Source organism: Eschrichtius robustus, chromosome 8 (assembly GCF_028021215.1).
Source record: "Eschrichtius robustus isolate mEscRob2 chromosome 8, mEscRob2.pri, whole genome shotgun sequence".
In the NCBI taxonomy this organism is placed as follows: Eukaryota; Metazoa; Chordata; class Mammalia; order Artiodactyla; family Eschrichtiidae; genus Eschrichtius; species Eschrichtius robustus.
Genome location: NC_090831.1, coordinates 5,014,180 through 5,040,170, shown reverse-complemented (window position 1 = coordinate 5,040,170; position 25,991 = coordinate 5,014,180). Strand labels below are relative to the sequence as shown.

The 25,991-nt window shown below is 36.6% G+C and overlaps 1 pseudogene; it reads right to left on the bottom strand.

The window, feature by feature from the left end:
• Nucleotides 1-22,275: 22,275 nt before the first annotated feature.
• LOC137768522 (acireductone dioxygenase-like) lies at nt 22,276-22,815 on the bottom strand (annotated as a pseudogene).
• Between the last annotated feature and the right edge of the window lie 3,176 nt (nt 22,816-25,991).

Genomic DNA, 25,991 nt, shown 5'->3' with positions numbered 1-25,991 from the left:
AAATTTTTTCTTTATATATTCTGACTTCTTCATTATATAGATCATAATGATATTCTCATAATTTTTTCTAATATTTAAAAAGTTCATCAGATATTTATGGCGTTAATTAGCCTATAACTCATTTTTTAAATTGTGTGAGGTAGGAATTATACTTCTTTTTTCCAAAGGATAAAATTTTCACAGAAAAAAATGTATTTTACTCTCCATTTTTACCAGCAGTGCGTATTTCAATATCTGGTTAAAAAAAACAGCTTTCCATTGTTTTACTTATTTCTATGACAATTCCATGCTATTTTAATAATTAAAGCTACAAAATAAGTTTTATAATATTGTAGAACAATTTGTAATGATGGTACTTTTAGACTAAACTTAATATGTGTGTGTGTGTAGATTTTAAATCTTTAATAGGTTTACTAATTATAAGTCTGCTTGATCTATAAATTACTTGGAAAGCAGATTTAAATTTCTGCTACATTTATTTATACATTTCTTGTCATTATTTTGAACATTATCTATTGCTTCTTTACATATGTGATTTGAGGAGGGTCTGGAAGCTTAGTCTGACCTGTTGCCTGATGTCTCACTCTTATTTTTTATACTAGATGTCTTGGCTCCAAATACGATATTATTGCTTTTCATATGTCTATAACTCTTTTCCCTAAATAAACATTTAATTTCTACAAATCTGGGGTCATATTATCACACTCATATTGCCCCAAAGTTTTGCATATACAAATTACAATTATATACTTATTATATGGTTAGATTACTTGAAATGTAGAACACAGAAATAAAACATTGGTCCAATTCCTGTTCTGTAAATATAGTATTGAATCTTCATTATTTTGTTTGGTATTCTACACAGTTAAGTTCCATTGGGATATAATATAGCTATATGCATATCTGAATGTAAGCTTCATTATTAATTGCAAAATGAAGTGAATTGGTTTTGTGTACATCACACACATACTGGATATAAACTGTGATAAAGAAAAAAAGTAAGGTGGGCAAATATTTCATTTAAGACAAATTAACACTCAGCACAATATTAAAGAATCAAAATTTCAAAATAAAGAAGTTGTTTTCCCAGGAATTGGTAAAAATTGTTCTTTTATTAATCTATTCTATTTAACTTGTGAATTGGTAGGAATAGGGGAAAATTATGTTTTGCTTCCTCAGAGATGAAACCCCTCTATACAAAATTACCTTTACAAAACATTTCACTTTTCTTTTTTATCTTCTTTCATTCATCTAGCTGTGTTTCGCAAAGCTGATACAGTCATTGTGATTAAAACAAGCAAAGAAACAAAAAGCTATTTCAAGCACATGCTTCAAATCTGTTAAAGACAGTGAGTTACAGAACAGATCCCTTGGCCTGGTATTTTGGGATCTGCAAACTTCATCTTCTAACACCATTGCTGCAGATAATTTAGATTCCAACCCCACACTATCCTGACACATTACAGGACACACTCCTAGGCCAGGGTGCACTTGGTGGTGATGAGTTTGCCAGGGTGAATTTTGTTCACCCTGTCACCCCAGAATGCACTCTAATAAGTAGTAAGATATAGATTAACATCAAAGATTCCCATGAAAGGGGACACATGCCCACTGGAATGGCCAAAGATGTGTCAGATGAAGAGAAATTCATCCTTTGCCAATTTTAAGCTCAGTGTTCCTCCTCTGGAGCCTTTTAATTGCTGTTGTCAGCCATGGACATGCCCATCACAGGCCCAGAGTGCATGGGGTCCAGAGGGCTTGGCTGCCTCCACCTAGGTTTCAAGGGACAGGACAGCATGGGAGAGCAATGGGGTCCCAGCAATGAACCTCGAGGTGGGCAGGGCCCAGGCAGAGAGCCTTCTCACTGAAATATGAGGGTGAGGTACCACCTTGGTAGGTCCAGAACATCAATGCAAAGAGGAGTATTCTCAGGCCTTAATATTGTTTGCCCTGTTAGGTTTTGAACTTACGTGGGACCTGTTACCTCTTTCTTCCTTCTTATTTCCCACTTTTGGAATAGATAGGTCTATCTCATATCTATTGCACCATTGTAATTTGGAAGCACATAACCTGTTTGGTTCACAGTGTCACAGTTGAAGAGGAATTTGCCTTAGGATAAAATCACACCTCCAGTCTCACCCATACCTGATTTAGATGAGACTTTTGACTTAGACTTTAGAGTTGATGCTGGTACAAGGTAAGAATTTTGGGATTGTTGGGATAGAATGAATGCATTTTTCATGTGAGAATAACATGAATTTGAGAATAACATGAATTTGAGGGGTGAAATGTTATAGACTGTGCCCACTCCTCTGAATTCATAATGCCCAGCATGGTGGTATTAAGAGGTAAGGACTTTGGAAGGTGTTCAGGTTCTGATGTTAGAACCCTCATGAAGGGGATTAGTGCCCTTACAAAAGAGACCCCAGAAAGCTCTCTTGCCCTTTTTCTTCTGTGTGAGGATACAAGGGAAGGCCTTGCATAATTTATTTATCCATCTATTCTGCAAAAGGGAGGGCATACTCTTATTGGACCCTTGAAAATAATTACATTGCCATGGTGAGTAAGGAGACTTAGTAAAAAAAATCTTTGAATTCTGGGACAGGAGTGAGAATCAGGTCTCATTTTAAAATCTGTTATTTTAGTTTACAGAAGTAGACCCTACTAAATTACTGTGGGTTACCACTAGATTAAGAAAAAAGGGTCTTTCTCTTATACCCAGAAAAAAGAATCTTAAAACAACATCAACTACTGTATTCCAAACAAATAAACATATTAAATTTATTTTACTCCTCAGTTCATTCAGACTTCCATAATTAATTCTTGTCCCACTGGATCTTGGATTAGTAGTCTTCTACAAAAGCCCTGGAAAATCTGACTCAAAACCCACTGTTACAATGTGAAAGCTGTTTAAGCATACTGACTCCAATCTACTCTTTGAAGGGCCAGTAGCTTGAAGTAGCTGGGACTGTCATGTTCCATGGGGCTCTGAGCTAGTACTTCGTTGAAGACAAAAAATCTAACCTACACTTTATAGCAGAGTGTGCAGGAAGCATCAGAGAAAATTAAAAAAAAAAAATTAAGTCCCATTCTCCCAGCTTATTAATGGAGGTAGTTTATTTATTACCGTAACTTCTAATAGTAAAACAAAGGAAAGTACAGTATCCTTTTGGGAATCAGAACATAACTATTCATACAAGCTTTGATCTATGTTTCACCTTGGGGCATAAACATGTTATAGATGGTGAGGATACTGAGAAATCTCCAGGGACTTCCCGTGAAGCAGACAATCTCTGAAATATTCACGTTAGTAAAATTTTGCCTGTAGAAAATTAGGGAGGGCTGAATATCTCTTCAAATTTAAAACCTCCCACGCATCTCTTATACTAGTAACATATAAAACAAAAAAGCCTAATTTTTGTAGCATCTCTTTGTATGAGGTGAAAGAACAAATCTTTGTTACATTTAGATGCCATCAGGGAAATCTCAAAGCTAACTTTAAAAAAGAAATCCAGAAGGTTATTATTGTTATTAATAATATTATTATTAGAATATGACTACATGATCATTAAGATATTAATTGTCAAAGAACATGTGGGCAGTGGACTAAGAAAGGTTCACAGGTGCTAGAGAAAAAAATACTCTCACAAGTATTGAATCAATATGACAATAAACAATTAAAATTAACATAGACTCAGACAAGACAGATTATGTTTTGCATTCCATAGGACAAATAGGTTTTTTGTCTGGTTGTTTGTTTGTTTCTATTTCAAAACCTTTGAAAATAAAAACAGAACTGAAGAATTTAGAGTAAAGGTGAAAAGAAACTATGTGTTGGAAAATAAAATCTCTCTTTATAATATAATCTATATATAATATATCGAATATATTAATGTTCAACAATATTAAATATCCATGTTAATAGTATTTCTTAAATATGTGTATTTATTTTCTTATTAGCCCGGTAAATAATAAAATAAAATAAAATATGACCAATGGAAATAAAATATGAGCCACATATGCAATTTACAATTTTCCCATAAGAATGTTTTAACAAGTAAAAGGAAATGGAAAATGATTTTTATGATACTTTTTAAAGTTTATCCCAGTATATGCAAAAATATTACAATTTCAACAGTAGTTATAAAAATATAATAATAAAATATTTAACATATTTTGCACATCTCAATATTTGGTCTGTATAGAGATTTCATTGATTTTATAGTCAAAAAAGCAGATTAACATACCCAATTTGTTCCAAACATACTTCAAAGTTTTCCAGTAACTGAACTGAGCATTTGTTTTTAAATTTAAATTAACTAAAATGAGAAATTCAGTTCTTCAGTCACAATAGTGCATTTCAAATGTCCAGTAGCCACACGTGCTGGTAGCTTCCTTTCTGGATGACCCTGAGATGCGCTGACTTCCTTTCTCTGTGTCTCCTTTATCCCTCCCCAGCTGAGTGCAGGGGCCAGGCTTCATCAATCTAAGAAAAACGTTGTGAATGAAGCAGAGAGCATGGGAGAGACGAAGGGAAAAAACACAAATCTGTCTAATCCACTTTAAATAGAATAAAACCCAGCTTTTTGCAAAGTCAGAAGACGGTGAGGGATTTTCAAATGTGGGTGTGAGCGGGCACGTGCGCTGTCCACGCTTACACGCTGGGAACTGCTTCAACACGGGCAACAACTCTACACGTGAGTCCGTGGATGTGGGTTTGAAGCCCAGCCTGCCCCACTCTAGCTCTCTGACCTTGGGGAAATTAATCGCGCTTGTCTGAGCCTTAGGGTTCCTGTCTGTAAACCGAGGACAAGGATATCTACCTCTCTAGTTTGTTTTGACAATTAAATGTGATGATAATGACCTGGCTTTGTAAACTGTAAATGCCTCTACAATTTTGTTAATGCCTTTATAATCTCCTACTCCTTAGTCACTCTTTTTTGCGAATATACAAAGCCCTTGGGACAAAGTGACACCTCAGGTCTCCCAAGCTTCCCAATAATTTCTCATCTCTTTCAGCAGGACTTTTGATTCCAAAAAAATCCACATACCCCTTCAGTACAAATGCATAATTTCAGGTTCTTCAAAGGGAAGGGAGACTGGGAAAATTACACCATTTGTGGATTTAACTGTTCTTTTAGTCACCAACTAATAGCGCTTCCTAAATATCTCTCAAGGCTTTAGGAGACACTTAGAAAACAGACTCTTGTCTCCCCTCATCGAGGCCACTCATGCAGTGGAAAGAACTTGCATGTGTAAGGCATTGGGAGATTCTGGTCGGTCCTCAAGCTCTTTGTTCATGATTGACTTTGTGATTTAGTTCAAATCACTTAACCTCCTTGTGAAAACAAGCAGGACTCTGTGGGGCTCCTGGGCATGGAAGTCTTTCAAACAGCTGCTAATCAAGGAAGGGAGGGAATGCAGAGAAAAAGGAGGAGCAGTCAGGAAACAATAGTGCAGCCTTGGGGCAGGGGCCTGGTTCCCCCCAAAAGGATACACATCACCCTATCTTTGAGCTATTCTGCAGAACTAAAACTCCCACCAAATGGAAGATGTTCCAGAGAGGTCACAGTTTGCTAACCTTGACCACCAGCATCCAGGTTAAAGGAGTGCAGGCCCTGCACACACCCTGATTCTTATCAGCAACCCCACCCTTGAACCACTGCTATAAAACTCCTCACCAAATCCACCACCCACCCCCCACAGGTTGGGACACACGGTTTTCCAGGGCAGGAGCCTTCTGTGTTCCCCTTGGCCTCGCAAAGCAATAAATCTATTCTTCTCTACTTTACCCAAAACTCTGTCTCTGAGATTTGATTCAGCGCTAGTGCACAGAGGCTGAGTTTTCAGCATCACCTGGGCTGCAGCTTTTGTTGTTCATATGTGGTGGTGGTGGTGGTATTTGCATATTAAGAGAAGTAACAACTGTCCTCTTTAACTCTTAGAAATAACATGGAAATCTGATAAGACGGTGGATAACAAAGTGTGTTGCCTGTTTGTAAAGCCCTCTTCAGAAGGAAACTTTTTAAAAAATTTCTTTTTGGTTGTATGAGAGGCTCCATGAGGGCACCCACTATGTCCCCAAACCAGACAGCCTCTTCTAGGACACAGTACAAACAATGAACAGAAGGTGGATTATAGTTCTACAGAATAAATCAACGCAGGGCCTCTGTCCAAAGGAATTTCACAGCCTGCTCTAGGCTCTAGATCCTTATCCATATGCTGTTTTCGATGTAGCAATGAAATGAAAACTGCTGTCAAAAGCACTTCAATTGCAAATGGACTTCTACTTGAACTGTAATGCTTGATTATAATTTTTTTCAGAGCAAAACTTCATCTATTCAAATGCGTCTTTTATAAAAGTTCATCAGTGAAGATCATTATAGTCTCCTTAATTGAAATTTCAATTAGTCTGCAGAGATTATTTTAAATGTTTCCTTTGATTATGTGTTGAGTACTGTGACTTGTTGCCCTATAGAAATAGCAGAATTGACATTTCCTTCCTTATCTCCTTTAGAGCATTCAGATAAGGATAATTTCATTAGTTCCTGTCTAAATGATGTTTCGGATCTAGGCCCTAGAGCTAAGAAAATGATTTTTAATGGGCTGCACCATTTAATCTATTCATGTAGACAAATTGGATTAAGCACAATCTTTTTGAAAAGCCTCTAAAAATCCGTAATTATGAACAATAAAAATATTTTTTAGGTTTTCTTTGCAAAAGACTATCACAGTAAGAAAAACAATTACAACTGATATTCAGAAGAAAAGTTTGAGTTCTTATCAATCTATAAAGAGTGTGCCAAGGGGAAATGTCAATTGCATGCTGTTTTTTTTTATCTTTAGATAGTTGCTTCATTATCCACATAATCAATTATTTATTCTGTAGCTCAAACTAATTAGCCTTTTCATAAGAAAAGTATCTTGAAGTTGTAATATTCTTCTAATTCATTCATGTGATTACATCAAACATATCAAGCCTGCATATGATGATGAAACATGGGAGGTTTTGCGTTAAGTGATGAACAATTAAAAGTCTGTGAAATCCAGCTATCAAATTGCCTACGACACATTAAAGCAAATGTGTTCATTGAATTTTAATGAGTTGTAAAGCAAAAAGTAGAAAACGGTTTAATCTATTTTGCTTTATTTTGACTTAGGGGTGAATTGTCAATCATGAAATCAGGAGACATTCTGGGTTCAAGTTGCTGTACAAAATATTTGAGTCAAGATATTCAACCACAAAACTTGTACTTAAAATTAGATGCCATGACTTAAAGACTTAAGTATAAGACATGACACCATACAACGCTTAGACGAGAACATAGGCCAAATATTAGCTGACATAAATCATACCAATGTTTTCTTAGGTCAGTCCCCCAAGGCAATAGAAATAAAAGCAAAAATGGAACCTAATTGAACTTACAAGTTTTTGTACAACAAAGGAAACCATAAACAAAATAAAAAGAAAACCTATGGACTGGGAGAAGATATTTGCAAATGATGCCACCAGCAAGGGCTTAATTTCCAAAATATGCAAACAGTTCATACAACTCAATAACAAAAAAGCAAACAACCCAATCAAAAAATGGGCAGAAGACCTAAATAGACATTTCTCCAAAGACATGTAGATGGCCAACAGGCACATGAAAAGATGCTCAACATTGTTAATTATTAGAGAAATGCAAATCAAAACCATGATGAGGTACCACCTCACACCAGCCAGAATGGCTATCATTAAAAAGTCCACAAAAGCAAATGCTGGAGAGAGTGTGGAGAAAAGGAAGCCTTCTTACACTGTTGGTGGGAATGTGAATTGGTGCAGACACTATGGAAAACAGAAAAGAGGTTTCTCAAAAAACTAAGAGTTGCCATATAATCCTGCAATCCTATTCCTGGGCATATATCTGGAGAAAATGATAATTAGAAAAGATACATGCACCTCAGTGATCATTGCAACACTATTTACAATAGCCATGCCACAGATTAATGGATAAAGAAGAAGTGGTATATATATATACAGTGGAATATTACTCAGCCATAAAAAAAAATGAAATAATTCCATCTGCAGCAACATGGATTGGCCTAGAGATTATTATACTAAGTGAAGTAACTCAGAAAGAGAAAGACAAATACCATATGCTATCACTTATATGTGGAACCTAGAAAATGACACAAATGAACTTACCTATGAAATGGAAACAGACTCACAGACATAGAGAAAACAATTGTGGTTACCAAGGGGAGTGGTGGTGGATGGATGGATTGGGAGTTTGGGATTAGCAGATGCAAACTATTATATAGAGAATGGATAAACAACAAGGTCCTACTCTATAGCACAGGGAACTATAGTCAATATCCTATGATAAACCATAAAGGAAAAGAATATGAAAAAGAATATATATATAATGAATCACTTTGCCATACAGTAGAAGTTAACACAACATTGTAAATCAGCTATAATTCAATAAAATAAAATTTAAAAATCAAATGCCATTGTATATATATACATATATACACATATATGTGTATATATATGCATTTATATATCATATAAACATATGTTATATATTATATGTAATATATAAAATTTATATATATTAAATATATAGCATATAATACATATAAATAATATAATATATAATTTTATATATTATATAATTATTATTATATGACCATATAATAATAATTATATAATATATAATTATTATTTTATATAATTATTATATAAAATATAGTATAATATAATACATTATTATTATATTATAAATATATCATAATATAACATATAATATAATAATTATATTTTATAATTATAATATAAATATATATAATTATTGTATGTTACAATATGTATACATTTTGAAATATGGGCATCTTTATAAGAAATAATTATAATAATATTTATACTAAAGTCATACAAGAGTAGGAAAGAAGGGCAGAACAGAATAAAACATATCAATTTTCGTAAGAAATATTGTTTCAAAATACTAAAAAACAAAAGAGAGAGCGAGAGAGAGGGATAGAGAACAGAACCAGTTATGAACGAGTGAAGTTCTCCCAAGAGTGAATGGAAGTTTCAAATATTAAGAAATCTGTTATTTTAATATAGTTAAAATCAAATATACCTAAAGATGCCCAAAGGTCTGTGACAAAGTTAAACAAAGATCCCTGATTTAATTTAAATAAATGTAAATACAATAAATATATTGTGTGCACATTGTTAAAGACAAATGGATATGCCCATAACATGAAGGAATATACCTGTTAACCCAAAGCTAGTAATCTGCTTAATGGGGACACATTAGGCGAAGTCCTGTGAAAGTCAGAAAAGAATGAAACACTGATGCTGACCACGGCTATTGAATGTTCACTGGAAATTTTAGACAATCAAACTAGAAAAATGAAAGGTATTGGAGTATGAAAATTCCTGAAGATATGAGATTTTTTTGCTTAAAAATAAATTCAATAAACTGCTAAAAGTTAGTGAAAAACAGGGTACAAAATTAATGTATTTAAATCTATAGCTTTACCAATAGTAAGGTATCAAACGAATACAAATTATAATTCAAGAAAATATTTTTTAAAAACTACTGAAGGATGAAAGTGAAATAAATTTAAATACATCTTTTTGCATAAAAATTTCCTCTTTATAAAGATTAATTTATAAATTCAATAAAATCCCAATGTAGATAACAAAGTTATCTTAAAATTGGAACTAGAAAATCTGATCCTAAAATTTATATGGAAATATAAGTAGAAAAGAACAGTCAGAGAATTGTGAAAAAGAAGATCAATAACTAGGACTAACCCTATCATCTATGAAGACATATTAGTAAACAAACTATCAAAAGAGTGTTGTTGTACCCATGTACAAAAAGAGGCAAAGACCAACCAGATATAGCAAAACTCCAGAATTATACACAATTACTGGTAGGAATTTATGGTATGATAATTGCGCATACAAAATCATAATTCAGTACAAGATGTAAAGATAACCAGATAGTCATTTGGAAATTAAAACAAAGTTAGATTTATATATCATACCATGAACCAAAATAAATTCTTGACTGCATGAGCAATTTAAATATATAATATGAAGCCATCATATTGAGGAGGAAATTTTGGGAAAACTTCTTTATGACATTGAAATGGGGAAAACTTTTCTACTATGACACACAAGTCCAGAAGCCATCAAAGAAAATGATGGCCCCATTAAAACAGAAAACATGAAAAAAAAAAATAACAAAACAACAAAACCCACAAACTTTCTATGTGTTAAAAACACCATTGACAAGAGACCTTCAAGATGGCGGAAGAGTAAGAGTGGAGATCACCTTCCTCCCTACAAATACATCAGAAATACATCTACACGTGGAACAACTCCTACAGAACACCCACTGAACGCTGGCAGAAGACCTCAGACCTCCCAAAAGGCAAGAAACTCCCCACGTACCTGGGGAGGGCAAAAGCAAAAAGAAATAACAGAGACAAAGAATAGGGACGGGACCTGAACCAGTGGGAGGGAGCTGTGAAGGAGGAAAGGTTTCCACGCACTAGGAGCCCCTTCGCGGGCGGAGACTGCGGGTGGCGGAGGGGGGAAGCTTCGGAGCCACGGAGGAGAGCGCAGCCACAGGGGTGCGGAGGGCAAAGCGGAGAGATTCTCGCACAGAGGCTCGGCGCCAAGCAGCACTCACCGGCCCGAGAGGCTTGTCTGCTCCCCCGCCGGGGCGGGCGGGGCTGGGAGCTGAGGCTCGGGCTTCGTTTGGATCGCAGGGAGAGGACTGGGGTTGGCGTGAACACAGCCTGAAGGGGCTAGTGCGCCACAGCTAGCCAGGAGGGAGTCCGGGAAAAGGTCTGCAGCTGCCGAAGAGGCAAGAGACTTTTTCTTGCCTCTTTGTTTCCTGGTGCGCGAGGGGAGGGGATTCAGAGCGCCGCTTAAACGAGCTCCAGAGACGGGCGCGAGCTACGGCTATCAGCGCGGACCCCAGAGACGGGCATGGGACGCTAAGGCTGCTGCTGCCGCCACCAAGAAGCCTGTGTGCGAGCACAGGTCACTCTCCACAGCCCCTCCCGGGAGCCTGTGCAGCCCGCCACGGCCAGGCTCCCGTGATCCGGGGACAGGTTCCCCGGGAGAACGCACGGCGCGCCTCAGGCTGCTGCAACGTCACGCCGGCCTCTGCCGCTGCAGGCTCGCCCCGCATCCGTACCCCTCCCTACCCCCGGCCTGAGGTCCAGCCTTGCGGGTCTGCCACCCCCCCAGCGGCAGGGACAGCGTCACCCCAGGGTGCAGATGCTCAGCTGGACCGCTGGGAGAAGATGCAGCCCACCAACCCCCCCCCCACCCCGGGCCTCCGGCAGTCCTCCAGAGCACGAGAGCGCACGCGCCCAAAGCATCTAATTTAGCCCGAGGGACGCCTAGCCGGCTGGCCCCTTTGGCTCCTAAGACTCAGGACCCTGCTGTCCACCTTCTGAGACTCAAGTCTACATATCTGTTCTCGTCTTGCAGACCCCTTGTTCTACCCCAACATGGGACTCTGACATTGCTGCAGCCCCCAGAACCCCAGTCCTTATTCTGCAGAGCCCACACTGAGGTCGTTGATATCAAAACCCTTGCCTCCCCCTGCCTGCCCACTCCTTCCTACCTCTCTTTCCTTTTCAGGAAGGCGTACTTCATTTCTACGTACTGAAAACGAACAAGAGGAAAGGAAAATAAAAGTTGCAATACCATTTACAATTGACCCAAAGAATACAAAGTGCTTAAGTACATATGTCACTGACATATATACACTACGAAATGTAAAAGAGATAGCTAGTGGGAAGCAGCTGCACAGCACAGGGAGATCAGCTCGGTGCTTTGTGACCACCTAGAGGGGTGGGATAGGGAGGGTGGGAGGCAGGGAATATGGGGATATATGTACATGTATAGCTGATTCACTTTGTTATACAGCAGAAACTAACACACCATTTTAAAGCAATTATGCTCCGATAAAGATGTTAAAAAAAAAAAAAAGAAAAAACACCATTGACAATATTAGGATAAAATGGCAAATTAAGGGGAAAATATGTTCACATATATCACCAAGAGATGATTCCTGTTTAAAATATTAAGAGTTCTAGGGAATCATCAGGAAAATAAATGCTCCAAAAGAAGAACAAGAAAAATACATGAAAGCAGCTCACAAAGAGGGAAATAGCCATGATATTTAAATATGATATGATACTGATCTTACTACATAATAAGAGAGATGCACATTATGCTCACTCAAGGATATAAAGTGAAGGGCAAAATTGAAATATGTTGTTATGTGGTCAACAAATGTTCTCATGCTTTGTTGTGGATGCAAAGTTTGGCATAATACCTGTAGAGAATGAGGGGATCAAAATTATAGGTTAATGTAATCTTTAGCTTAATAATCTAACAACACTTAGGAATTGACTTGGCAGAAATACATTAACACAAGGAAAATGACATTTTGTTTAAGATCATTCCTTCAAAACCTATTCTAATGGCAAAAGTTGGAAACAAAATATCTATCAAGAATTGATAGGTTAAAAGTTTTTGGTTCAGCCTTACAGTAGAATAGGAGACTATGAAAGGTACAATAAGGTTATGGAAACTCTCCTTGTAATGTGTGTGCTTGTTCATGTGTGTGTGTGTGTACCACGTTATAAATAAAAGGGCGTGAGCTTGAGCGTATGAAAGGAGGCCAGACCAGCTTATTCCTATAAATCAAGTCAGTGATGGCTTGAACTATTGTTCTGTAGTGTGAAATAAAAAATGAAACAAATATGATTCCAAGGGCTTTTTTCCTGAGCAATGGGGGGGGGGGGGCGGGGAAGAGGTATTATTTGCAGAGCTAAAAAAAAATTGAGAGAGGAGAAATTGAGTTGAGATTTGAACGTTTTAAAGCTGGGTGTTCGAGAGTCATTCTTGGGGAGATATGAAATAGACAGGTTATATGAAGTCCAGACTTGGTGAAATCTGGTTTGGAAATATGCTTTAGGGAGTCCTTAGTGCATAGAGGGTATTTTAAACCTCTGAGACTGCATGAGTTCACTGAGGGAGTGAACTGCATAGAAAAATACAGAGTTCTGAGTTGTGAGTCATGGATTTCTACAAACCTTGAGTTTGGGGTGATGGGTAGGAAACCAGCAAAAATGAATAAGTGATAGTGATAACAAAAGCTAGTGATAACAAAAAAAAGAGACCAGGCTATGTGGTACTGTGGGAGCTTTGTGAAGAACGCATTGTCCCTATTATTTTGTTTCTTTCTGTACTGATTTATGGAAAATACACTTGAATTTTAATAAAAAGAAAATTTTCAATGAGAGAAAATAAGTCTAAAGATTTTCAATGTGAGAATTACATTGTGAACAAATCTGGCATGGTTAGGTAGTTGACATTTATTTTTAAACAAATTATCAGGATTTATCCACACAAACTCTTCCAGTGGCCCTAATTGTTTCCTTATTTTTAAATAAATGAAACCCACACATCAATATAATTCTATTTCAATTAATAGCCCACCATTCTTGTTTAGCTTTTACACTTAAAATAGTTAAAACATCTTTCAAGTTATCTTTACTGGGCCTATTAATAAAAGAAACCGTCAGTGTGTTGTGTTCCATTCTTCTTTCCATGTGGCAGATTCTCAACAGTAGACAGAGTTGTATAATACTTGAGAAGCTCTCTCTCTCCCTCTCCATTTCCGCAATCCTTTCCCTTCTCTCCCTCTGTGTCTATCTCCCCAGTTTAATATCTCTTAATCTTTCAGCAAACAAGCTCTTCTCTAGCCAAGGTAGACCCTTAGTTAAGAGCTATGTCTCAAATAGCATATTTCACAGAACACAAACGTGAATCCTCTGAATCTTACTGAACGCAGTTCTCACAGTGGTGTGAGAACATCTTAGCAAACATTGTTTTTCCTTCAAGAATGCGTGTTCACGTGGACTCCGGAAAAGCACACAGAAGCATCTTCAGTGTAAAACATCATTAATGTAAAACATGATGGAGGGGAAACTGGATTTTGGTTAAAGTCTAACCGACTTAGCTAAAGAACTTAGGGAAAAATTAAATCGCAAAGTGGAAAATAATTTTATCTGAGCACTACCCTTACTAATTGATTTTATTGCATTTAATTTTACTTGTTATTGAAATTAAATGTAAGAATTTCCTAGAAGACAATCTCTGACTGAGAATATTAGCTATTTTTACGAGCCCTGTACTGTCAGTTTGAGTTCAAAATTTAGAATATGTGATTTTGGTTTTTCTAAGTAATACAGGTAACGCCCACTTTTTGAAAGTCTGCTTTACACCACCTCACTTTTATGAGAGACCTACTTTTATTAAAGTACCTGTTTTTGCTAAGGAGACTAAATCCAAAGAGGATTTCACTTTTATGAAAAAAGGTGAAAAGTGAAAATAGCATTGTTCATCGTTTGATTTGGCGCCCACACCTGGAGCAGCCAAGCTCCTTCCCTGGGAACTACACTCAGCGTCTCGATATCCAGCCACCATTGCTTTGAACTGTGTGAGCATCTCTGCTTTATCTTATTTTGTGTATCCATTAGCAAAATGTGTCCTCAGGGAACTGCTTCTTTGCTTTACATCATTTGGGCTCATGAAAGTTCTCCCAGGAACACCCTACTTTCTGATCGTAGGGGAAACCTGTATGTATAGTATTCTAGTTTTTAAAATACCAAAGAATTGGAAATAGTATTTTAATTTAGAATTTAAAAACAATCAATGATTAAGATTTAAATAAATACAATCTGAATTTCATTTTTCTATTTTGTATATTTCAATTTAGTTTCTATACGAATGAATGCATTTCAAATGTGTCCTTTTTTTTTTTTTTTTTTTCATTCTCAAATATCAGCGTGGTTCCTTTGAAAATATAAAATAGATTCTGGAACTTTTAGTCTATTGAGATAATGCTCAGTCTGACTCTCCATATTGTTTTTGACTATGTCACATAGTATTTGTGTCATTTAGCAATCAAGTTGTGAACATAAGGGCTGTCTCCACAAAGATAAGAATTGTTATGGGTTATTTTAGTTTTTTCTACATTTTCAGAGTGCCCAGAATCTTGCCTTACTTTCTTTGCCATCTTAACTACCTTTTACTTGCTTTATCATAGGTCCAATAACCATTTGGGATTGCTTCCTGTTTTATTCCACTAGTATACTAACAATTTTTTTCAACTGAAAAGTGTTTTATTTTTAATTGAAATATAGTTAGTTTCCAATGTTGTGTTAGTTTCAAGTGTATGGCAAAGTTATTCAGATATACATATATATATATATATATATATATATATGTATGTATGTATGTATATATGTGTGTGTGTGTATATACATATAGTATAATTATCTCTAGGTCCATCCATGTTGTTGCAAAGGGCATTATTTCACTCTTTTTTATGGCTGAGTAATATTCCAGTGTGTATATATACCACATCTTCTTTATCCATTCATCTGTAGATGGACATTTAGGTTGCTTCCATGTCATGACTATTGTAATTAGCACTGCAATGAAGTCAACTGAAAAGTTTTAAATAATGCCCTGAGAACATATTCTGGACTTGCCTGTCTGCTTATATGAAGAATATAACTCTTCATATAAAGAAAGGGGACCAGAACATAAGGCACAAGTAGCATATATTCTGCTCACATAACCTAGCAGAAAACTCCTAGATACTTCCTATCTGATACGATGAAAAGCCTTTGACGTAAAAAAAAAAAAACTAAGAGTTCATTTAATCCACCCAGAAGTAGCAATAGTTTGAATTTACATAAAGATGCTTCCTTCTCCCCACATCTTTTTCCAGGGACATATCCAAAATTTCCTCTCCTCAAGAGACTCATTTTTACCAAGAGGGAAGCAGAGAGATAGGTATACGAGGGTGCCACCCCACTGAATTCATCCCAATGGTCCCTGAGCGTTCACTGAGTTTAGGTGCCTTCTTACTAATCCAGTCAGTTTGTGTTTGCATTTGAGCAATTAGATACATCATCAAAAAGAACATAGGGTAATAAATAGATCCCTACAAATCAATCACAGTGTATACAAGAGAGTAGAGAAAGAAAGACAAATACATTGTGAAACTGAGCAACAATCTGGGGGCATAGTCACCTCTGGTGCAAAGAGCCAAATCTCAAATCTAGTCCACTGAGTTTGAATTCCTACTAATCACTTACCCTTTACTCTTGAGCAAGTTTCTTAACCTGTCTCAGAATCACTTTCCTTCTCTATAAAGCGAGGAAGTTAATAACTACTGGTTTTGAGTGTTAAATAATTGTTTGTAAAAGTTTAGCACAGTTACTGTTAAAAAAAAAGCTACTCAATAAAATACCGCTTTGCTTTTTAATTCAAGGTTATTCATTGTGTCTGAAGTAAAGCTGATTATGCAGTGCCCCTGATAATGATGAACTTCCCATTAAACACAAAAACAATATTGACAAAAACTATGTGGAGATACATGTGTCAACTGGAACACAATCTCTGTAAGAAGAGTAATTTGGGCTCATGCTGTATCCCCATCACTCAGAGCCCTAACAAGCACATAGTAGGGGCTCAATAAATATTTACGGTCTAAATGAAAGACTTTGCCTATGTGAAGGATCCACCAATTTGGCATTGGTACAGATACAAATTGGTGTCTGTGCTTGAGCAAAGAGCTTTCAGAGACAAATTAAGCAAGTACCTAGATTTGTCATTAAGAACTCTGCCAAGACAGGGACTAAAGGAATCCTTGGGTTGAACAGAGCGGAGGGTTGTAGGGATTATATGCCACAGAAGTAACTTGCATTTACATCCCTAAAGAGACTAAGGCCAGCTGTCAGTCCTGGTTGCAACAAGAAATACCACTGCATTCTCTCTACATCAGGGCTCTGCAGTGACACATTTCTCCCTCTCTGTCTCTGTCTGTCTGTCTTTCTCTCCTCCCTCAACTTTCCTCCATCTCCTTCCCTTTCCCCTTCCCTCCCTCCCCCTTTCCTTCCTTTCTTTGTTTTTCCCTTCATCCCTTCCTCTCTCCCTCCCTCCCTCCCTCCCTCCCTCCCTTCCTCCCTCCCTTCCTTCCTTCCTTCCTCCCTAATTATAGTTTCCAGAGCTATAAGTTGTTGGGGGAACCAAGAGAGTGTGGCTCCCATAGCTGCTTTGGTGTCAGTGAAACTAGGAAACAGAAGATCCAAAAAGACCCTAAAGCACACCCAGGGAGGAAGTTTTCTGCATGTAGCAATATAATATGTGTCGGTTGTCCTAAGATGCTTAACTAGACAAAACAGACTCTACCCTACAGGGTAAGGCTTCCCAACCACAAGGGGAAAAAATAGGTAAGCAAATAAACACATAAAAGAGCTAATCTGTATGCTGGCTAAAAATTTAGAGAGGTTTCATTCTGAAGCATCAAGAGAACTCACGGAAACAGGCTTTATATTGTCATCTTCTGAGCCTCTATAAGGAAGGGTATTCTTTCTTAGTGTTTTAATCAGGAAAAATCTACAAAATTATGTGCCTATAATATAGTTTCTCTTCTACTAAATTTTTGTAATAAATAAAAAATAGAAAATATAATAGATTTATTCTAAGATTTATATGATCATTTAAGCTCTCCCTTAAGTACATAATTTTTAAGTTTCTTCATTTAATATACAGTCTTGATTTCTCATGTAGACGATTCCATGAAATATATACTTCCTTTAAGGACTTTAAAATAATCACTATATATTTTTTATAATATATTTATTTTATATAAATATAAATATATTTTATTTCATAATACATAATATAGAATATATAACATATATATAAAGTATATTAATATTAAAATTAATATTATGCATTATATACAATATATAAGATAATATATATGATATAATATATAATATATGATACATATTATATTAATATATATTATATTATATATTATATATATTATATGCATATACATAATATATAATACATATTTTATATATTATATATTTTAAATTATACATAATATGTATTATATAATGTATATATAATACATAATATAGGCATAATATATGTTATATACATATAAAATATTCATATACATACACATACGTATAATATATGTGTATTATATACATATAATATACATATATACATATACGTATAATATATGTATATTATATACATATAATATACATATATACATATAGTATATACATACATATATACATATATAAAATATAATCTATGTATATATATTATATGCATTAATATACATATTATGTGTATTTCATAATATATATTTGTATATTATGATATATAACATATTTATAGATATTCTATATTATATTATGTATTAATTATATATATTTATATATATTATATATTATATTATGTGTTAATTATATATAACATATTATATTAATAATTATTATATAATGACATTATATTATTATATTAAAATAATTATTATATGATTCTATTAGATAATAATGATAATTAGAAAGTCAATCTTAAATAATGGAGATTAAAGATAAAAGGAAAATTAAAATCTGTCAAAATGGTCTGGTTTTTAATAATTTGTTTAAAATCCTCTTCTAAAACATTTGGTCCTGCTATTCTAGATCTTAGAATATAGGATGATTTACAGGATGAATTTATATACATTCTTTTTTTTGAGATAATTGCAGACTTATGTGCATTTTTAAAATTAGTTTCCTATTGCTGATATTACCAACTATCACCTATCACAAACTTCCTAGTTTAAAACAACACAAAACTTATCATTCTACAGGTATGGAAATTAAAAGGTCAAAATGTATCTTGCAGGGTTTAAATTAGTCTATTCTGTCTATGATTAGTATAGCTAGCCAAGTTCTCTTCTGGTTACTACTTACATGAAATATCTTTTTCCAACCTTTCATTTTCAACCTATTTGTGTCTTTATATCTAAATTCAGTCTCTTGTAGACAGAATATATTTAGATCATTTTTTTCAATTTATTCTATTAATATCTGCTTTTTTATTAGAAAGTTTAATCCATTTACATTTGAAGTATTTACTGATAAAGAAGAGCTTACTTCTGTCATTATGCCATTTGTTTTCTGTATGTCTTACAGTGTTTTTGTCCCTCATTTCCACCATTCCTGACTACTTTTGTGGTTGATTTCTTTTGTAGTGACATGTTTTGATAACCTTATTATTTCCTTTACTGTATATTCTGTAAAATTGTTTTGGTTGCCATGGGGATTACATATAATATCCTGAAGTTATTACACTCTTATTTGAGTTGGCAGCAATAACATATTACAGTTAGAATAACTTTAAAAAAGTAGTAGTTACAGATGTTAATCTACGGTATGATGTTCTGTGGGGCTTTCTGTGAATCAAGAATACAGATGACAATTCTTTTTAATGTTCTTACACAGTGTCCATGTGCAACAAGTTATGATTCGGCTGCCTTAACTTCCGGGTGCAGGTTTCTTCCATGACTATTCATCTCTTCTACATCATATCAAAAATTTTGCATTTGAACAAATGGGGAAAACATTGTTCTTCAGAATATAGAAAAATATAATGTGATAAAACAGATCTTTTCAACCTAAAACTTGTCATAGTTTTCTCCTTCCATATGATTACATTTTGATGTCAAACACAAATTATCTCAACAAAACAGAAAGAAGAAAACGGTTGTACACTGTTTGGAGATAAATCTCTGGTTTTCTCAGAGCATTGGTTGTCTTTTGCTCAACACTTATCTTTTCAAGAGTATTTGTATAGTGGAGAGCTTTAGAAGACAGAGATAGCGTCTTCCCCAGAGCAACGGATAAGCAAGCATAATGTCTAACATAATAAAGTTGACGTCTTCCTCCAAAGCGAAGGGTAGGCATGCTTAGTTCCCATAACAAATAATTCCAGTTGTTCTCCTGTAATATAATTTACTATGGGTGAAGATGCCACTTGCTGTTCTTTATGTCACTGTGGGACTGGGGGCTGGAAAAACCAGTGCAAAGCAAAGAAAAAAGCTGGTGTTCTGGCTGTCATCATTGCAGTAATAAAATCATTCATCTCTGATACAGAACTCTTGTTTCTTCTAATAGCGCCAATGAAACTGTGGCGGTTAATTTGAAAACAATGTAAAACATCAAGGCTTTCATAGGTCTTGACCCTTTTGTCAATAGAGGGTGGTGCTGAGAGAAACATGGGCTTCCTGGATAAGGAAGGATGAGCATCCAGTGGACATTTTCATGGAATTTGAGGAAAGTCCATGGGAATCAATAGAAACAATGTAACCGAATTTTATGCCAAACTGGGTAATAGTGGTTCTCCCCTTATCGCCTCTTAATAAGAAAGAATGAGGAAGTGCTTAGAGCTAAACACAGGGGAATAGGTGCAAAGACAGCTGTCCTAACTTTGACCTGGTTATGTTCACCTACTTCTGGCAGGAGGACTTTATTACCAAGCTGGCAGCCAGACTCAGGCTTGTCTCTTAGTAACAATTAGTGCTGAGAACTGCCCTGTGTGGGCAGTAGGTTCAGACTTCTTCTAGACAACAGTTTCTGAAATGCGTACCACGCTGAGCTTTAAAAAAAAAGAAAAGAAAAAGAAAAAATAGTTGGGGGGGAGTGGAAACTATCAGTAGAAATCAAGCAAATTGTTAGAACCTTGGTTCGTGGTTTGTTGACCTGGGAAATGATGGGCCAGGTCACAATGCTTGTTAAGGAAGAATGGCAATGCATGGGCCATCTTCAGTGTTTTCTCCCGTCCATCTTACAAACCTTAGATCTATTCAGATAAGACAGCAGTAATTCTCAAAGTTTTCTTATGTTGCTTATGTTGCTGTGGGTTTCAGCTGTAAGGGAGTTTGACCATTGCAGTGTGATTTTCCTGAAACAGACACTCAGCTGTGGGAAACCATACGTGAAGAAATGACTAGTCCTACTTGTTTATTTTTTATTATGATGCCTGTGCTTTAGATGTCAATCCAAAAATTTATTTTCAATACCCATGTCAAGGAGTTTTTTTTCTTGTTTCATCCTAGGAGTTTTATGCTTTCAGGTCTTACATTTTAGTCTTTGATCCATTTCAAGTTCATTTATGTGAGTGGTATAAGATAGGGTCTAATTCCATTCTTTTGCATGTGAATATCCAATTTTACCAGCACCATTTTATTAAAGAGGCTGCCTTTTCTCCACTGAGCATTCTTGGATCCCTTGCCAAATACTAGCTGACCTTATATGCATGGGCTTATTTCTGCACTCTTGATTCTGTTCCATTGATCTATGTGTCTAGTTTTATGTCAGTACCATATCGTCTTGATTACTATAGCTGTATAATATAGCTTGGAATCAGAAAGTGTGGTACTGCCAGCTTCGTTCTTCTTTCTCAGGATTGCTTTGACTATTTGGGCTTGTCAAGTAGTTCTGAGCTCCTTGAATCTTAAGATGCGAAGGGAAGTAAAAAGACAGTTTTCAAATTCCTCACTCCATCTGTCCTTCAGCTTAAAGTCTATTTCAGTGTTTACAAATTCCAGGCTTCTTCCCCTCAAAGGCATTCTGGTCTAGCCAGAGGCGGCCAGAGGCAATGGAAACCACATGCAGCTTGATTTCATCCTGATAGGTTGAGATCCCAGCTCTGACCTCACTGGCTACCTAAATGCTCACATGGCTCAATTGTTTTACTAGAAATGAACAACGAACAACAACGCAAGTATAAGTAAGCATTTAAGTATTATTTTATTTGTTTAACATGAAGGCAGCTACTTTATTTTGAACAAGAAAGTGGCATAATCAAGCAAGGGTCCCCCTAACATGCCAGCTCATCCCCCACGGCACCTCCACCCAGCTTCCTCCGTGTTTTGGGAGAAAAGCATCTTCTCTCTGCCCAGTCCTGTCATCCACTGTCACTCCTCTGCACAAAGCAGGCATGGCCTCGCCTAGTATCCGCTTAAAGTCCAAGAATCGGGTCCAGATGGGGGCAGCCAAGTGGCTGCGTTTAGGGAGCTGAAACTCACCAAGTCACAGCTGAAGCCACGAGCTGACACAGGGCCACTGACCACTGATCCTGAATGGGAGAAAATGAGCGGATTTGCCCAGATTTCCACAGGTGCTTCCATGTACAAACCGGTTCTATAGCTACTGCCATTAAAACGTATCCTGATCAAATCTTGCAGAGGAAAGCTCACCTAGCCTCAAGTCTACAACACAAAAGCAAGGAGAGTACGACAGATTTTCTGCTGCCATCACGTCCGGGACCTTCACAAGGAGGGTCAGAGTGTGCGATGCCCCAGGGCGCCGCTAGGCCGTCTGCGCTAGAAACTCCAGGTGCTGCCCAGGGGCCTCGAAGTGGTCAGCCAGCCGGTTGAACGCGGGCCACACAGGGTCTCCCACAAACAGCCGCATGGTCTTCAGGCAGTTCTTCTCGTCAAGCATGAAGCGGTGGTATATCCCGGCGAGGAGAGAGATCATGTCTCCTTTCTCCCTGAAGATGCGGATCCACCTGTCCTCTTTATCCCTCACGTCGAGGTACCCAGTGGCGTCCAGGATGTAGCGAATCTCGTCATCCAGGTGTAAATGCTCCTCGTAAAACATCTTCATCTTTTCTTCATAATCTGGTAGTTTGTCTTTGCATATGGTTATTATGTCCATCCAGGAGTAGTTTCTCGCTTTTCGGATCTTTTCTAATTCTGGATCGTTCTCATATTTGTCAGCATCCAGCTTCTAGTGAAGGACCCCGAGCCTGCGCAGATGCTCCAGGTCTACAGGGCACACGGGCTGCGCGTGGTGGAGCCACCGCGGGTGGTCGGCTGACTCAACCAAGTACCAGGACTGCACCATGGCCGGGCCCCGGGGATGCCGCGCCTGACCCCGCACCTGCTCGGGCCGGTCTGACCCCGGGACCCGCGCGGGCCCCCCAGACCCAACGTACTATTTCAATATTATGTGAACAACAGCTAATAATAGTAGGCCTAAGTATTTATTGATTATTATGTGTGAAGTACTGTGTCAAGCATGCGTTGCACCTTAGGAGATCAGTAGACTATTTCCTCAATTTTGTACTTTAATCATTTAAGTAACTTTTCTAAGGTAAGAGGATAATTTGGGGGGCACAGCATGGACTTGAGTTCCGGGTCCGTCGGCACGTGGAGGACCTCTGTGCCCTGCCTCTCACAGGGCATTTGACGCAGGTGTTTGAGACACGGCATCTTCATCTCCTTCCTGCCCTTCAAGAGGCTTTGACTTAACTCTGAAATACCTCAAATCAGAAGAACATTATATTATGCTACTTTTTTCACAGTATTATCTGAACAGAAAAATGAGATATTATGTCCAAGTCTGTAAAGGTGTCTGATTTTTTTTTTTTTTTTTAATTTTCTCTTAAGGAAAGTATTGTTTTTGTTGTCTATTGCCCATATACATGGATCCAATAACACTATCCTTTCAGAAGATACTTATATTTTCTGATAAAATAATGTTCTTCCCTATTATTCAAAAAACACTGAATAATATTGATGGTTATCTCTCATATTACCTATTAACCCTTAGTAAGATAAACTTATACGTTGACAAAAGCCATAGACTTCACATCAAGCATACAGAACTGAGAAATATCCTCTTTGAATTGAAAACATGGTTCTCTCTTTAACTCTGTGTGTGCATGCATGCATGTGTGTGTAAATTTAATGAACTGAAAAAACGCTCCCATCCTAGACATGCTCCCCTAACCTTTTATAGGTCCTGTGTTGGTGTCTTTTATTATTCATTTAACATAACATGTGTTATCTTCCCTGTGAGCACAGGCTTTAAAGCACTGCACTGAACCTTGACATGTTGGCACTGACACATGACTTGTGCCTCAAAATGTCCAGTAACAGAGAAATGTGCCCAAATATCTCAAGGACATCACATAAAGAAGGTTAAGTGATTCTTTTTTGTTAGTTTTGGAAGAGAAGAATGTAATGCACAAAGACGATCAAAACATTAAAGAGTCAAGGAATTTCTAGTACAAGGTGCTAGAGGAACTAAGCCATGCAACATTACACCGTGCTTTAGAACATAAAGCCCAGCACCCAGTCAGGCAGGTGGGGGAAATTTGGTTGGGGCCCTCCAGAAAATTTAGAGGTTGTCCCTGCCCCACAAATAAACAGCTTCGCTTTTTTACATTCCTGGAGACTAGCCATGGGTTTCTAGCACAGTTTGGCAGCTAAGAACAGTACAAAAAGGATTCGTTTTCACAAGTCCACTTGGATTTTTTTCAGCATCAGTGATTTCTGCAATCCTGTGGAATCCTAATGCTGATTCCGACAGCAGTTATGCAGGTATCTAGGATGAATTTCCTCCAAGGGAGGGAGTTACTGAGAGATATGAGATACACGTCACTTTTCCTTAATTTCTCATATACATGCATATACTACTCCTTTAGTGAATGCATTTGCAGTGTTAATAATAAAGGGAATGCAAAAATGAGGTTAATAGGATGGAATTTTTAAGGTGTGTTGTTTTGTAAAAAGGAAGTGCATTCAAACAGGGGACTGCTATTTTATACTCCCTTTGGTTCATAATGGTCACTCACTGACTTATCTCCTCCCAGGTTTCTTCTGATATCAAACTGAAGCCACAAGGACACCACTTCGCTGGTCAATGAGAATTCTCTCTTATTAGTTGTGTGTGCTTAGATGTGTATAATTACCTACTCCTTATCATAATAGTATCAATTTGGGAAATTTTATGGGAAACTTTACTAAGAAAATAAAGAACGACTTTGATACTCAAACTTCCTGGTCTAAGAGTATATCCTAAGTAATCAGATAAATGCACAAATGTGTGTTTGGAATGTCTAACTCAAGAATGGTAAATGGATAAAATGAAACGCTAAATAGGCATTAAATACAATTGTATGCAGCAATACTTACAGGAAATGAATCAACAATGTACTGAAAGGTAAGAAAGGTGGTCTATAAATTAGTATGTATTGAGTCTTTATAATTGTTAAAATTATATATGTATACACACATATAGTGATAGAGATTGAAAAAAATACTCACCAAAATATTAAGACTTGGTAATAGAATTATGGATTATTTTTAAAAGTTCTCCATTACACATTTAATGTACTGTTAGAATTATAATAAGAATACATTAGTTTCGTAATCAAAAAATTAGAACTATTTTCATTTCTCAAAGCCAAAAAATAAAGAAAATAAAAGTAAAGAAAATAGGTATAAAAAGATAATCACTGAGTAAAAATTATGATCTTTACAGTCAAAGACATCAAAATCTCTTCTCAGATTGAACTAATACCCGCAGATATTGATGACATTTCCACGGTGTTTCTGGTACTATATAAAGTACATGTACAAGGATGAATTGAAATTGTATATTGTAATGGGTTTTCTAACATCCAAAACTTGGGAACCAGAGCATTGTTCCCTTCTTTACCCGCCATGTGGGATCCTGATCTGTACTTTTAAGCCTGAAAACCTCTCACTATGGTGATGACCAGTCTCCTCACCTCCTCCCAAGTCCAGATGACAATGCTGGGTCTTCTGACCTTTCCCGATTACCCCTGTTCCTATTATCTTTGGAAACAAACTTTCATAACCACCCTAAGCGGTCCCCACTTGAACTTGATGTCACATTTGACCATGACTTCCAACGTATCTAAGAACTCAGAGGGTCTTGAGCGCAAGCATGTGAAACAAGAACTCAGAAGAAGGTTTCCAAAAGGACTGGAGCTTTCTAGAGAATCAGGAGCAAAAGTAAAAGTAAAATTCCAAAGTGAGGATCAGTTATGCACATATTTAATCATAATTGTGGGCCATTTTCCAGGGTCTGGAGAACAGACGTTCTCTAAGGGTAATGTGAAGGGAAATTTTTCTGATGATATTTGGATCCATTGGCTAATTATTAAAAAAATATATATTTTTAAAAACTCTAACTTTCTAGTTTGCCTCAGATCCCTACCTGCAGCTTCCAGGGAGAATCAGCTGGTCCTCATCAAGTAATAAGTGTGA